This window comes from Rana temporaria, chromosome 1 (genome assembly GCF_905171775.1).
Source record: "Rana temporaria chromosome 1, aRanTem1.1, whole genome shotgun sequence".
Taxonomy (NCBI): Eukaryota; Metazoa; Chordata; class Amphibia; order Anura; family Ranidae; genus Rana; species Rana temporaria.
Window position 1 is genome coordinate 617,971,859 of NC_053489.1, and position 15,587 is coordinate 617,987,445.

Genomic DNA, 15,587 nt, shown 5'->3' on the forward strand with positions numbered 1-15,587 from the left:
TGCTCATGGAGAACATTCAAGACCCACTTTGCATACACCTATGTTATAACTCTATTTAGAATCACTATTTACCCAGAATTGCTGAAAAAAAAGTCTCTTCAGTAGCTGTGTATTGAGCAGAGGTGTTTAATTGATAATCCAGAAAGACACTGTGTTCATTCATGTTAATAATTAAGCCTTCTAGTTGTACGGGGGTGATAATATAGTTGTTCCCTTGTGAGTGGGTCTCAGCTGAGGAGGAGGAGTTGTTGGTAAAGAAGTTTTAATTTGTATTTTGTCAACAAAAGCTGATTAATCCTACAGAGGACCATCTTTAAGGCCGGGAGGTCTTTGTCCTTGAGGTTTCAGAGGGCAAGGAAGAGAAGGGGCCACAGGACTTAGAAGCTACATGTAATTTACGGTTGAAAGGACGTATTTGAAGTTGTCACACAGTTGTAAGCTTTAGAATAAAATCCAAACTTATCTTCTTTTCAAGCTGGTTACAACAGTTTAATGGGTAGCCAATCCTCAACCCCACTTGTCAAGAGGGCAATTCTATTCAAGCCATTGTGCAAAAGACATTCTCTGCATATAGTTTTTCATTGCCTTAATAGGGTGTGTTAATAGATTCAATGCACCAGGAAAAAAAAAAAATACAAATTTTTTAAAGGATCAGTCCACCATAAACTGATGGTGAATTGTAAACTGACGTTTCATATTTTGGTAGCTATATCTTGGTGAGATCACTATCTTTGGGTTCCTAGGCATGTACACCTGCCAAGGATATTTCATAAGCCCCATACACACTATCAGTTTTCCTGCTGGTTTTCTCTTCAGGTTTACCAAAACCATGTAGTACAAGGACCTGCCTGATTGCATTCAAATTGAAACGCTTAAGGTTTGACCTCATATTAGATGGTTTTGGTAAACCTGAAGAGAAAACCATCAGGAAAACTGATAGTGTGTATGTGGCTAAAGAGTTTTGGCTTTTGGCGCTTTTTTTTTATATAGTAAAACCTTGGATTGCGAGCATAATTTGTTCCAGAAAAATGCTTGTAATCCAAAGTACTTGTATATCAAAGCAAATTTCCCCATAAGAAATAATAGAAACTCAAATGATTCGTTCCACAACCATTTATCCATAGGTCCTTCAGTTTATAGTCCATATAAAAAGAATATAGCAATGTGATTCTGTAACCATAAAATGTCCATCCACAAATGGAAGCCTCCACAAGGTGATTAGAAGCAAAATCCAGCAGGAGCTACAGAGTATAAAAGAGAAGAGAGGCGCCTCTAAGGTTGGATTCACACCTATGCATTTTTAGTGCTTTTTGCAGATTTACACTATAGCCCATTTAACATGGTTTTCTATGGAACACGTTCTGTAGTGCAAATCTGCAAAAACGCACTAAAAATGCATAGGTGGGAATCCAGCCTAATGCCGCGTACACATGATCGGAAAATCGGGTATAAGCAGAGGTGCTCATAAATCCAATGACTGTGATGTTGGCCACATCCCTGGGTAACATATGACAAAAAAGTATATACCCCCTTGATGGGACTTTGCAATCCAAACACAGTGTAAGTGTAAAATGATCTTTATTGGGACAAGATAAACATGTTGGCACTTGATACAAGCACACAATGTGCACCTAGGTGCATAAAAACAACAAAAGTGCAACTTACAAAAAAATACCACCAAGAACAATAAGTGTGCCAAAATTGGCAAAAACTGACAAAACAAAAAACATAAAAGCACTCTCCAAATGGACGATGTGGAAATGCCCGACGCGTTTCTGGTTAACAAACAGTCATCAGGGGCCACGGGAGCAGAATAGTGCAAGTTGTAATTCACGTAATGGACTGGGTGTGGATCCCCCTAGAGTCGCTCAGGCTCAGTCCAAAAGTTGTGTAAAGGGGGGAATAGCATCCAAACAGCCCTCACTGCCAGAGGAGCGGAAGTTAGAAGGGCCCAGGACCTGCTGGTGTGTGTCCAGCCGATTAATGTCCTGCCCAATTCCAAGACCTTGTCCTAAAAAACAATTCCCCTCAATGGTCTCAGTGGACCTAAAACATTCAGAGGGGTTTGGAAATCAGCTGTGGCATTGTCCCGACAACAAAACCGTGGATTTTTTTCTCACGGAATTTTGGCTCAAACTTGTGTTGCATACATACAGTCACACAAATGTCGTCGGAAATTCCAAACGTCAAGAACGCGGTCACGTACAACATTACGATGAGCCGAGAAAAATGAAGATCAATGATTCTGAGTATGCGTAGATTGCATACAGACGATTGGAATTTCCGAAAAGAACTTTAGCCGTCGGAAAGTTTGAGAACCAGCTCTCAAATTCTTGCTGTCGGAAACTCAGACAGAAAATGTCTGATGGGGCCTACACACAGTCGGAATTTCCGACCAAAAGCTCACATCGAACATTTCTTGTCGGAAATTCCGATCATATGTACGCTGCATTAGTGTAGCAATATGTTGCTAAATGTTGTACCTTCATTAAATGTAACCATATTGCTAAACTTAGAGGTGCCTCTCTTCTCTTTTATACGCAGTTGTGGCATAACAATACTTGTATATCAAGACATCGCTTGCATATCAAGTCAAAGTTAACAAAGTAAAAATTTTTCTTGTCTTTCAAAATGCTCTCAAACCCAGTTACTCCCAAATCAAGGTTTTACTGTAATATATTATGTGAAATGCAGAGTGGGAACACTCCACAGTGGGAAGGAATACCTCAAATTTGAATTCAGATCACTGCCATGAAATGCAAGAAGCAAGCAGGCCACTCTGTTTACCAGACTCTACCAATGATTGAAATATCACCCCATGTGGACTGGTTCCATCAAAGTAAATGTGAGTTTTGCATCTTATCTGTAAATACGTAGGCCCCGTAAGCTTAAATAAAGTTAAGTAATATAATATAATAACTTAAAACGGAGCTCCACCCAAAAGGGGAAGCTCTGCTTGTCTGCCTCCGTGCCCCTAGCCCCCCCCCTTCGCTGACACATTTGGCACCTTTTGGGGTGGTGGGTACCTGGTTTTGACAGAATGGGGCCCATTCACCAAGCGCAGTGCGCTTCGAGCATGCACAGTGTTAACGTCGGTTTCCCTGAGTCAACATGGCGGCGCCAGCACCCGATAGCCGATTGAAGAATCGGCTTGGGTGAGCAGACCGCTGGGTGCCTGGACAGGTAAGTGTCCTAATATTAATAGTCATCAGCTACAGTATTTGTAGCTGCTGAGTCTGACTTTTAATTTTTGGGGGTGATCCTGGAGCTCCTCTTAAACTACTTTATTGGCATCACAGCACAAGTTCAATCTGTTTCTAACAATATTTTGTTCAATATGTTGAATGTAGAAAAAGATTGATTTCCTCTTTTCAGGTTTGGAGGTGACTGAACTGTTGAACTCTTTATGCTGAAGTTCACGGCAAATTCTGAAAAGAGTTGCTCTTTTTTCGATCTCAGAGTTTTACTTTGAGATTGAATTTGGATTGATTCAATGTAGTGTCTCCAAGGCAATAGTCACAGTCAAGGTTTACAACATCAAAGGAAAAAGGACATCATGATAACTCAAAATTTAGTGAGTCAATACACACAGGCATCTCCTGCAGTGCCTTGGGCCATCCACCAGCTTACAGAATTCAAAATGCGTCTAAAAAATAGATCCGTTGTCCTCCTATTGTCTTTGTAGAGGACTCATTTATACTCTGTGAGCTCCAAATGGCAATTACGTAATTCTGAGATTTTGCACCAAAAGTTCGGCCATCCTTGTAATACATGTTGTGGTCTTATTTCCGACATGGCCAACATACCAATACAAGCATACTGCAGAAATGGTTCCTGTCTGAGAAGAGACAATGGTTGCCAAGCAGCCTTGGAAAGGTTTCATACACGTTGCAAAATCTCTGCAACCACATCTGACTAGAAAAAAATAGGGAGAGGCTGTATAGATGACACATAATAAGACTGTCTGATAGAAAATTGTCAACAAATTTTGATTTATACACTTGGATTTTTCCATTGATATTAAGCACTGAAAGATTTTTCAAATAAATTACCATTTTTTAGGTGAACAAATACTCATGTTAGTTCACAGTTCAGAAATCGAATATATTTGTGTAGCTTATTATAGAGGGACTTTGTTCCAAATTAGAAAAAGTCCCCTCAAAATTCGGGAGATTTGGGAGCTATGATTGCACTGTGAGTGTAGGTCAGTGTAGTAATGCACAAGCAGGGGGGTGACAGTCTTACAAGAAGTGCTTGATGATGGTGGGCATCATTAAACCCAGAAGATGATTGATGAGAAGCATGAAGAGAGTGAGTGGTGCAGTAAAAAAATGTTTTTTAACAAGAAAGGGGAGAACAGGAATTTAAAAATAAATAAAAATCCTAGCATTTGGGCTTTATCATTGTGGCAACAGTTGGCATTTTTATGGATTGGGCACAGCTTAACCTAAGAGGGTGGTTAGACATAAAGGTATCATTAGAAAGTATGAACGCTTGTCTATTACAGTGGAAACTCAGGTTACGAGCATAATCCGTTCCAGGAGAATGCTTGTAATCCAAAGTACTCGCATATCAAAGCGAGTTTCCCCATTGAAGTCAATGGAAACGAAAATAATTTGTTCCGCATTGACTTCAATGGCATTTAATCCCGCATGCGGCCAGAGGCTGGAGACCCTCTGAAATAGCCAGAAAGGCCAGAGGACAGTTCAGCTGACCTCAGAAAGGCCTGGGAATGTAGTATTTCCGAGTCTTTCCAAATGGCGCTGATCGGCGCCGTTTGGCTCTGCTAGTCTCCAGCGCCCCCCACCTCAGGCCAAACGTGGTACTGCACACCGCTTTGGCCTGAATCCTGCTTGTTTTGCGAGATAACACTCGCAAACCGAGTTAAAGGCTGCATTCACACCTGAGCGTTTTGTCGCCTGAAGCGCGACGCTCAAATACGCTAGAGGGGAAAAAATACATTATTCCCTATGGAGGTGGTTCACATCTGCACGCCAATACGCCTGACGCCGAACGCCTGAAGCTAAAACAAGTTCCGGACCCTTTTTTGTCGCGCGTATCGGGCGGTTTGGGCGTATTTGAGCGTTTCCATTTCCCATAGAAAGTAATGGAAACGCTCGATTCAAGCGACTAGCGCGACAACGAGCGTTTGCTACGGGCGTTTCTTCGCTTTAATCAATAGAACTTTTCACCCAGGCAGAAGATTCAAAAAATCTACCAACATAGCAACAAGTGATGAAAAGATGATCGTTTTTCCTATTGGCTAAAATAAAAAACGTCGAAGTACAAAAACGTTGGACGACGCTGTATGCAAACGCGCAAATAAGCATGAATACGCGCGACCGAAAAAACGACCGAACGACGGACGCTCAGGTGTGAATGGAGCCATAGGATTTTTCAAGAAACAGTGCTCGTATTGTGAAATGCTCGTTAACCACGTTACTCGCAATCCGAAGTTCCACTGTAGTTAGACCAATAACTAGAAAAGGAGCAGGGTGTATGGCCAGACACTGGTGCCAGGTTATGTCAGAACAGTGGTCTCCAAACTGCAACCGAAGGCCAGATGTGGCCCTTTGCTTGCCTTTGTCCAGCCAACGATGGGGCACTATTCCTCCAACTAACGCCAATAATAGGGCATAATTCCTCCTGCTGGTACCAATGGATGGTGCACTCTTCCTGCCACTAACGCTAATGATGTGGCACTATTCCTACTCCAACTGAACACATTTTTAATCCCACAGACCACCAAACCTGAGACATTGTGGACTGCCATTGATGCTGAAACATTTTCTACTGGCCACAGTCTGGCCTGCCTATAGTCTGAAAGGCAGTGAACTGGCCCTTTGTTTAGGGAGTTTGGAGACCCCTGTGTTTGAATGAAACAATAGCAATTGGGGGAGGTCTGTTGATGACCAGATTTTGGCCACATTGGTTGGCAGTCATAAGATAGATACATATGAATAGGGACATAGCTTGAAGATAGATAGATAGATAGATAGATAGATAGATAGATAGATAGATAGATAGATAGATAGATAGATAGATAGATAGATAGATTAAGATTTTCTAGGAAGGTTTTTTATAACCCCTAAATAAGTTCCTCTACTTTACACATCCAGTACCTTCCTTATATTTCATCTCACTTGTTTTGTTGTATAGGTCTTGCCCCTGCCATACATACATGCCAGAGAAATGAATATGGATGGAGGTGGCTGCTAGTGGGTGCTTGTGTTGGGTGAATGACAAGTGAGACATCAATTGCCCAGTGATCTCTTCTGCCTTTTGTATTGTCACAAAGCTTCTTTCAGGCCTCCTTATGAAAAGACGTGGGCCTACAGAGAAAGTGATTGATCCTCTCGCTCTTTGTGATAGGATGTGTCATTTTGGATCAATCAGGGCGCAGCATCACAAGGGCACCAGCCAGGGTAATAATGGAACTGCCCAGATTTCATCCTTTTAATTAAGATACAACCTGTGGATGACACAAAAAAAAGAAGATGGGCCTGATTTGCGTTTATTTATTTTTAAAATGCAGAGATCCTGGTTAAACCCGTGTATTGGATTACAGGAGGAACATCTAACTTTCATCACACCATGTAATATTTGATCAGCTCTGGATCTGCCCAGGCCCTGCTTGAAAGAAAAAATAACAAAAATAAGTAAAAAAAAAAAATGTTATTAGCCAGATCTGAAATAGGTTATATTTGCTCCTATTTGGTCTATCAAATCTACCTTTGAAAGAGTTTTGTGATCTGTTGGATAAATGCCAAAAATATCTGTTAATCCTGCCAGAAGTCTTGTGATCTGATAACTTTCTGTCTTCTTTGCCTGAGCTGCCCTGTTATCAGTTATCATTGTTACCAGTTCTCTCTGCAAAGAAAATTATACGAAGCAGAGGAGAGGGGAAGGTGTTCTGTAGTCCTGTCCCATTTTGACAACCCTCCTTCTCCATAAATGCAGTACAGTCAGTGAATGTCTGTACCCTATGGCAGGAAGCACGTTACTGGCAGGAAACCAACGCGAAAATAGAGAAATAGAGGAAAAAAGCCTCTGATAGAGATATATAGCTGGATTCAGAAAGCTTTACGCCGGCGTATCAGTAGATACGCCGTCGTAACTCTGAATCTACGCCGTCGCAAATTTAAGCGTATTCTGGAAACCAGATACGCTTAAATTAGGCTAAGATACGAGCGGCGTAAGTCTCCCACGCCGTCGCAATTTTTCCGCTGGCCGCTAGGTGGCGCTTCCGTTGAGTTCGGCGTAGAATATGTAAATGACTAGATACGCCGATTCACGAACGTACGTGCGCCCGTCGCAGTAAAGATACGCCGTTTACGTAAGGCGATTCCCGGTGTAAAGTTAGTCGAACAAATAGCTGGCCTAGTCAATGTTAAGTATGGCCGTCGTTCCCGCGTCGAAATTTGAAAATGTTACGTCATTTGTATAAGTCGTCCGTGAATGGGGCTGGATGTAATTTATGTTCACATCGAAACCAATACGTCCTTGCGGCGTACTTTGGAGCAATGCACACTGGGATATGTACACGGACGGCGCATGCGCCGTTCGTAAAAAACAGCAATCACGTCAGGTCACCAATCATTTACATAAAACACGCCCCCCCCATCCTCATTTGAATTAGGCGCGCTTACGCCGGCCCCATTTACGCTACGCCGCCGTAACTTAGGATGCAAGTGCTTTGTGAATACAGCACTTGCCTCTCTAACTTACGGTGGCGTAACGTTGCGCCCGCCTACGTGAATCTGGCTAATAGAGGAAAAAAAACTAAAACATGGAAAACTAATGCAGCCAACTCATCTAAAGATTGGTATCCTGCATTATATTACATTTTTCTTTTCTTAGGGATAGATACTTTGTAAGAAGACAGGCACACACATAGGGTTGCCACCTTTTCTTCAAGTCAAACCCAATCATTGTAGCGGCCTGGGACACCTTTGGGTGCTCTCAAGGAGAGAAGTAATGCGTTGCACATAGCGTGCTGCAGCAAACAGTGGGTGTGGCCAAATTGATCTTGCTGACATCGTCCCCCTGCCCCCCAGCGATGCTGAACCTGCCCCTAGATTAGGGCGACCAGACATCCTCGGTTTCCGGGGACAGTCCCCGGATTGAGGACACTGCCCCCGGATCAAGTCTGTCCCTCATTTTGTCCCCGGATTGGATTTGAACAGGGACTGGGGCAATTTCAAAGACAGTGCAGAACTAAAAAAAAAATCTGAAGTACACACCCCCGCTTAAAGGGGTGTATTTTTCTCCATTATCTGTGCCCCTTTCTGATGATCATGTGCTGGTCGGAGTGGAGGGAATATTTCTTCAGTTTCCAGTGCATGCCCATTCAGCTCCGCCCGCATGTTCTTCTGCCTTACGGGAGCGCGCGCGCCCATGCCGTGAACTCCGTGACGTGCCCGCTGGACCCGTGGACTTGATGTCCGCCAGTGTCCCGCGATCGTTTACCACAGAGCTGCAGAACGGGGGAATGCCTGTGTAAACAAGGCATCTCCCTGTTCTGCCTTGTGACAGGACAGTGATCTTCTGCTCCCTGTCATCGGGAGCAGCGATCAGTGTTGTGTCACAGGTAGCCCAGCCCCCCACAGTTAGAGTCACTCCCTAGAACACACTTAACCCCTTCCTCGCCCCCTAGTAGTTAACCCCTTCCCTGCCAGTCACATTTACACAGTAATCAGTGCATTTTTATAGCACTGATCGCTGTATAAATGACAATGGTCCCAAAAGAGCGTCAAAAGTGTCTCATGTGTCCGCCATAATGTCGCAGTCATGATAAAAATCGCTGATCGCCGCCATTACTAGTAAAAAAATATATAAAAATGCCATAAAACTATCCCCTATTTTGTAGACGCTATAACTTTTGCGCAAACCAATCAATAAATGCTTATTGGGATTTTTTTTACTAAAAATATGTAGAAGAATATGTATCGGCCTAAACTGAGGAAAAAATATATTTTTTTATATATTTTTCGGGGATATTTATTATAGCAAAAAAGTTTAAAATATTGCTTTTTTTCCCAAAATGTTCGCTCTATTTTTGTTTATAGCGCAAACAAATTTAAACCGCAGAGGTGATCAACTACCACCAAAAGAAAGCTCTGTTTGTGGGAAAAAAAGGACGTCAATTTTGCTTGGGAGCCACGTTCCACGACCTCGCAATTGTCAGTTAAAGCAACGCAGTGCCGAATCGCAAAAAAGTGGCCTGGTCGTTTGGCAGCCAAATCCTCAGGGGCTGAAGTGGTTAATGTAATAACAAATAAATGAAGAAAGGAAGGAATGCAAAGACAGATGTCACAAGATTTTCAGGAGCTCTTTGGGAGCCCCTAAATGACCGATTGCATCATCCAGAGGAGTCTATAATTTCGTAACAGTAATGGTGTAGCATGATTTATGATATGGATGGAGTTTAAATGAAAGGCTTTCATATACATGTTCCTTAGGCATCTAAATATCTAAATATGGCATTTGTAGTTGTATTACATGGCACCACGGCGGCAGATTAGGGGACCATATTATTATCCGATGTATTACAATAATCTGTTCCACCATCGCCCAGAGATGTCGTACTGTATTTGTGATCCTTACATCTACAGGAATGTAAAGCACTCTGCCAACATATGTCACAGCCCTCTGTGCCGGGTATTCCATTGTCCTGACAGAGCTTAGAAGCCAGTTTACCATCCAGAAAGATGGGATTAGCCAGAGAATACAGAGCAGGGAAAGCCTTTGGTCACTTCTTAACATCTCATGAGCAGATTTGGCAGAGGACAAAAGAGAAACCTTAATGTGCCCGATAATGAACGCTTGGGCCAGCGAAATTCCATCACGGCTCACAAGACATTATCCGGAGCGATGAAGGTCATCTGGTCATCACGTCACACAGGCCCGACTGAGTACACACCGCAACCAAGTAAGCTGTTCATTTCATTACCCTATCATAGATATCTTCTTTTATACGGAAACAACGTTTTAAAGCAGAGTTCCACCCAAAAGTGGAACTTCCGCTTTAAGCAATCCTCACCCCCTTACATGCCACATTTGGCCTGTCATTTCTTTGGGGGGGGGAGTGGGGGCTTCGGTAGGAGTGGGACTTCCTGTCCCACTTCCTCCTTCTGCCCAGGGACCACCTAGACGACTCCTCCTCTCGCCTGAGGCGGCCCCTCCCTCTAGGCCAGGGGTGTCCAAACTTTTTTCAAAGAGGGCCAAATTTGATGAAGTGAACATGCGTGAGGGCCGACCATTTTTGCCTGACATTCTTTGAACCATTAAAATTTGGTCTAAGTATGTTTTTCCGAGCAACTAATACACGGCCTAACAAGAATTCTCCTGCCTTTGTGGCTCTGTGTGGTGAAGAGTTGAGCTTGGGCGTGTTATTTGTATCTATCTAGATATCTATAGATATCTATATAGATATATATCTATATAGATATATATCTTTTGTGGCCCCAGTGAATCCCCAAGCGCCGCTCAACACTAAGGATGAGCTCGGGAGTGTTATTTTATGTATACCTTATTTATTGGCGTATAAAACTTTAAGTCCGGGTACTCACGAGCAAACATGTACGGTGAAACCGGTCCGTCGGACCGTTTTCACTGTACATGCCTGCCAGAGGGCTTCTGTACGATGGTTGTACTAACCATCGTACAGAAGTCCGCGCGTAAACACTACGCGGGGCGTGTCCGCGTCGTCGCCGCGACGATGACGCGCCGATGGCGCGGCGATGTGGGCGGGCCTGCCATTTAAAGGCTTCCACGCATGCGTCGAAGTCATTCGACGCATGCGAGGGACGGCGGGCGCTCGGACATGTACGGTAGGTCTGTACTGACGACCGTACATGTCCGAGCGGGCAGGATTCCAGCGGACGGTTTTAAAACACGTCCAGGAATATTTGTCTGCTGGGAAAAGGCCCGGCAGGCAAATGTTTGCTGGAATTCGGCCCGCTCGCGCCTACACACGACCGAACATGTATGCTGAAACTGGCCCGCGGACCAGTTTCAGCATACATGTTTGGTCGTGTGTACGGGGCCTTATGCCGCGTACACACCATCGCTTTCTGCGATGGAAAAAAACGTCATTTTCAAAAACGTCAATTTAATTGACCGTGTGTGGGCAAAAACGTCGTTTTATGTCTTCTAAAAAACGACAGAAAAAAATTGAAGCATGCTTCAATTTTATGTGTCGTTTTTGGCCGACGTCGTTTTCTGTGTTCTAAACATTGACCGTGTGTACGTAAAAACGTCGATTTAAGCCCGCGCATGCTCAGAAGCAAGTTAGGAGACGGCAGCGCTCATTCATGTAAAACGACTGTTCAGAATGGAATCAGCACATTCGTTAAGGTGTTTTTCAGCTTATAGACAAGAAAACGAAATTTAAAGCACAGTCACTGAAAATCACGAATCGTATCTCACCAAACTTTTACTAACACGCAGCAACACGATATCAGCAAAAGAGGCCGTCTTCCGCATGGAAACGACCCTTTATAGTGACGTCGTGCGTGAATGACGGAACTGCGCTGTGCTAGAGCGTTGTGAAAAAGCGATGGTGTGTATGCTACGTCGTTGTTCAAATTGAAGTTTGAAAAATGACGTTTTTTTAAAGCACATAAAGCGTCGCATTTTTCCATCGCAGAAAACGATGGTGTGTACGCGGCATTAGAGTTAAGTTTCCGGGTAAAATTTTTTTTTTTTAAATAAAGAACTGTGAAGCAAAAAAAAGGGTCAGTGCCCATCAATGCAGCCTCCCCATTGCCATGAATGCAGCCTCCCCATAGCCATGAATGCAGCCTCCCCATTGCCATGAATGCAGCCTCCCCATTGCCATGAATGCAGCCTCCCCATTGCCATGAATGCAGCCTCCCCATTGCCATGAATGCAGCCTCCTCATTGCCATGAATGCAGCCTCCCCATTGCCATGAATGCAGCCTCCCCATTGCCATGAATGCAGCCTCCTCATTGCCATGAATGCAGCCTCCCCATTGCTATGAATGCAGCCTGATCCATGCCCATTTGCAGCCTCGGAGGGGACAGGGAGGGGGCGGGACAAGCGCTAACAGATTACATGCAGGAGAATATCCTGTTTTCTCGGTGGCCTCTTTAACACCAAGTCCCGCCTTCTATGATAGACAGAACAGTCGTCCAATGGCAGCTCAGGAGACAGAACTTCCTAATACAGATGCCGCTGAGTAAGCGCTTGTTATGCCCCCTCCCTGTCCCCTCTGAGGTAGCGCCAATAAATACAGTATATATCTTTAGTAGCCCAGGGGCCGCAAAAGATATATATATCCAAATTACCAGGGGGGCCACATTAAACCGGAACAAGGGCCGCATTCGGCCTGCGGGCCGGACTTTGGACATGCCTGCTCTAGGCGATCTCATGGGACAAGTGACAGGTCCCAGGAGATTGCTTGTCCATTCATAGAGCACAGCACGACTCGCGCATCTGCAGTGAGTGCCCAGCCGTGAAGACGAAAGCTGTCACGGCCAGGTGCCCACAATATGAATGGAGGTGTCGGCGGAGAGGAGGGGGAGAGGCGGCCGCATCGCAGGACCCTGGAACAGGTAAGTGTCTGTTTATTAAAAGTCAGCAGCTACATTTTTTGTAGCTGCTGACTTTTATTAAACATAAAAAGGCTGGAACACCCCTTTAAGACACTATCATGCTTATGCATACATGTTACATGTATCTCACAGATTTGTGTTAAAAAAAATAAAGAATTGCTTGTGTTTTTGAAGCATTGACATATATTACATTGATATATAGTAAGTCTGGTTGAAAAAAAAAAGTCCATCAAGTTCAACCAATAAAAGGGAGATTTTTTTTCTTATATACCTACACAATATTTGATCTGGAGCAGGGGAGGGCTGGCAGCCTTAGGCCTGGGGGCAAGTCCTGTCAAGCGGCCCATTGAACCACCGAATCAGCTCACCTTTCATGCCCACCTGGTTTTTATAATGGATATTGGTGTTATGAAGCAAGACAAATATGATACAATGTGGTAACATCATTTTATTTAATGTTAATCGCAACAAAGGAGGTATTACAAAAATAATGCATCAATGCAGCCTTACCAGTGCCCATCAGCTCAGTTTCATCAGTGCCCATCAATGCCGCCTGATCAGTGCCCACCAATGCAGCCTGATTAGTGCCCACCAATGCAGCCTCACCAGTGTCCATCAATGCAGCCTGATCAGTGCCCAGCAATGCAGCCTCACCAGCGCCCACCCATGCAGCCTCACAAGTGCCCAGCAATGCAGCTTCACCAGTGCCCAGCAATGCAGCATCACCAGTGCCCATCAATGCATCCCCACCAATGTAGCCTCATCAGTGCCCATCAATGCAGCCTCACCAGTGCCCAGCAATGCAACCTTACCATTGCCCAGCATTGCAGCCTCACCAGTGCCCATCAATGTAGCCTCACCAGTGCCCAGCAATGCAGCCTCATCAGTGCCCATCAATGCAGCCTCGCCATTGCCTAACAATGCAGCCTCACTAGTGCCCATGAATGCAGCCTCACCAGTGCCCAGCAATGCAGCCTGATGAGTGTCCATCAATGTAGCCTCACCAGTGCCCAGCAATGCAGCCTCAACAGGCCCCATCGATGCAGCCTGATTTGGGGTCAGGGTAACCTGGGGGGCAATTGACACCCCCCAGCCCAGCCCGCCCCTGATCCAGAGGAAGGCAAAAAATACAGCAAAGCATGATCCTTTGCTGAAGGCACATGGATGGGCAAGCACAAAAATGCATGTGCACCAACAAGCATCAGTACATGAAGTTCCCCCGTCCCCAGTGCAAATACCCTCCCCCTCAGTACAGACGCCCCCCTCTACCCCCCATGAACAGAATCTTCAGTACAGCTCCCTTTCTTTTCACTCACTAGAAGACCATATAGAAGACTATATCCATGGGGCATGAACTCAGAGTATAGGAAGGTCTCATTCTATCAAATGAGCGGAGAGGGGAGGAAACTTTCTCTAACTCTGACTACTATTGTCACTTAGTCGCTACAGGCTCACAGAGGGTGATGCAGCCACCTAACATTTCTTTATTTGTGGTACACTACAAAAGAATAAATGTCAGCCCCAGCACCCCCAACGAGCACACACCTGGTGTGGACCACACCTACCGCACCCCCAATAGTACGCCACTGGGTTACAGCTCAATAACTGCCCTTTGATCATCATTTTTATCACTTGACTTGGAAATTCTGAAAAATTCTTCATCAGAGCATTTGACCTTGTCATCATTCAGCTAACTAATGCAACTCATTTAGTATGAAAGCCCCTAAAATGTTGACCACAACTGCCCATCGCAGAGATACCTTCACACTGCATCTAATAATGGTGTGGTACCATGCACACCTTCCTATTGTTTAGCATGGCCATCCATTGCATGGGGCAGGAGGGGGCAGGGTTCAATCCAACCAACCAAAAGGCTGATCATTACGTCTGTTTGGGGTTTTGAACTTACAGAAGCGCTGTACAAGGATCAAATGCAGCAGGTTGTTTGACTGTAAATCAGGTTTATGTTGTAGTTTACAATATTAAGAAGAGCCGGCAAGACTGTAATCCTTGAAGTGTCATTAATTGGTACATCAGAATGACAATAAAACAATTATACTGACGCGTTTTCGCAATAGCCTTAGGCCCCGTACACACGATAGAATCCATCCGCTGAAAAATCTGAGCGGATCGGTTTCAGCGGATAGATTCTATGGTGTATACATTCCTGCGGATATTTATCCGCGGAAATTTCCCAATTCCAGCAAATAAACATTTGTAGACATGTCTACAAATCTATCCGTTTGAATTGGCTCCCGCGGATCGATCCGGTGGTCTGTACAGACTCACCGGATCGATCCGTCCGATGGGATCCCCCGCATGCGTCGTAATGATTCCCTTTTATGACAGCGACGCGCACGTCGCCGCGTCATCATCGCGGCGACGGCGCGACACGTCATCGCGAGGGGATTTCGGCGCGGATTTCGATCCGATGGTGAGTACACTCCATCGGATCCAAATCCGTGGAAATCCTCGAGAGGATTTATCCGCGGATACGGTCCGGTGGACCGTATCCGCGGATAAATCCTCTCGTGTGTACTAGGCCTTAGTCGTAGCTGTAGTTTAAAGCCAAATTGTAGTCAAAAATGTTATTTTCTATTGGAATGGGATGGGAAAGGTATCAATATTGCCAGTGTTTAATTCCTGCTTGTGTCCCTTTTGGGGGGATTTCCTTTTGTTTCCTGTACCAGGTATGGCTATCACCCGTAGAAGAGTTCAGCTAGGGGAACACAAACAGCAACAAAACCTACATTTTAGGGGGCGCATTACCAACAAGATGATCCCTTGAGGTAAATGAACACATGGATGTTAATGTACGTTTTTGCATGCATTGACATGAGTTGCGTAAAGGAAGTGAATTTAATATCAGGAAATAATATTGGTCTGAATGGGGTTTGATCTCAACACAAAAGTTAGCTGCTATTGCTGGGACATTGACCTGCAGGTGGTTGATTTCCAATTCTGCAGCTGCATATACTGCATGCAAAGGGGCAAGGATGCTTGTGACA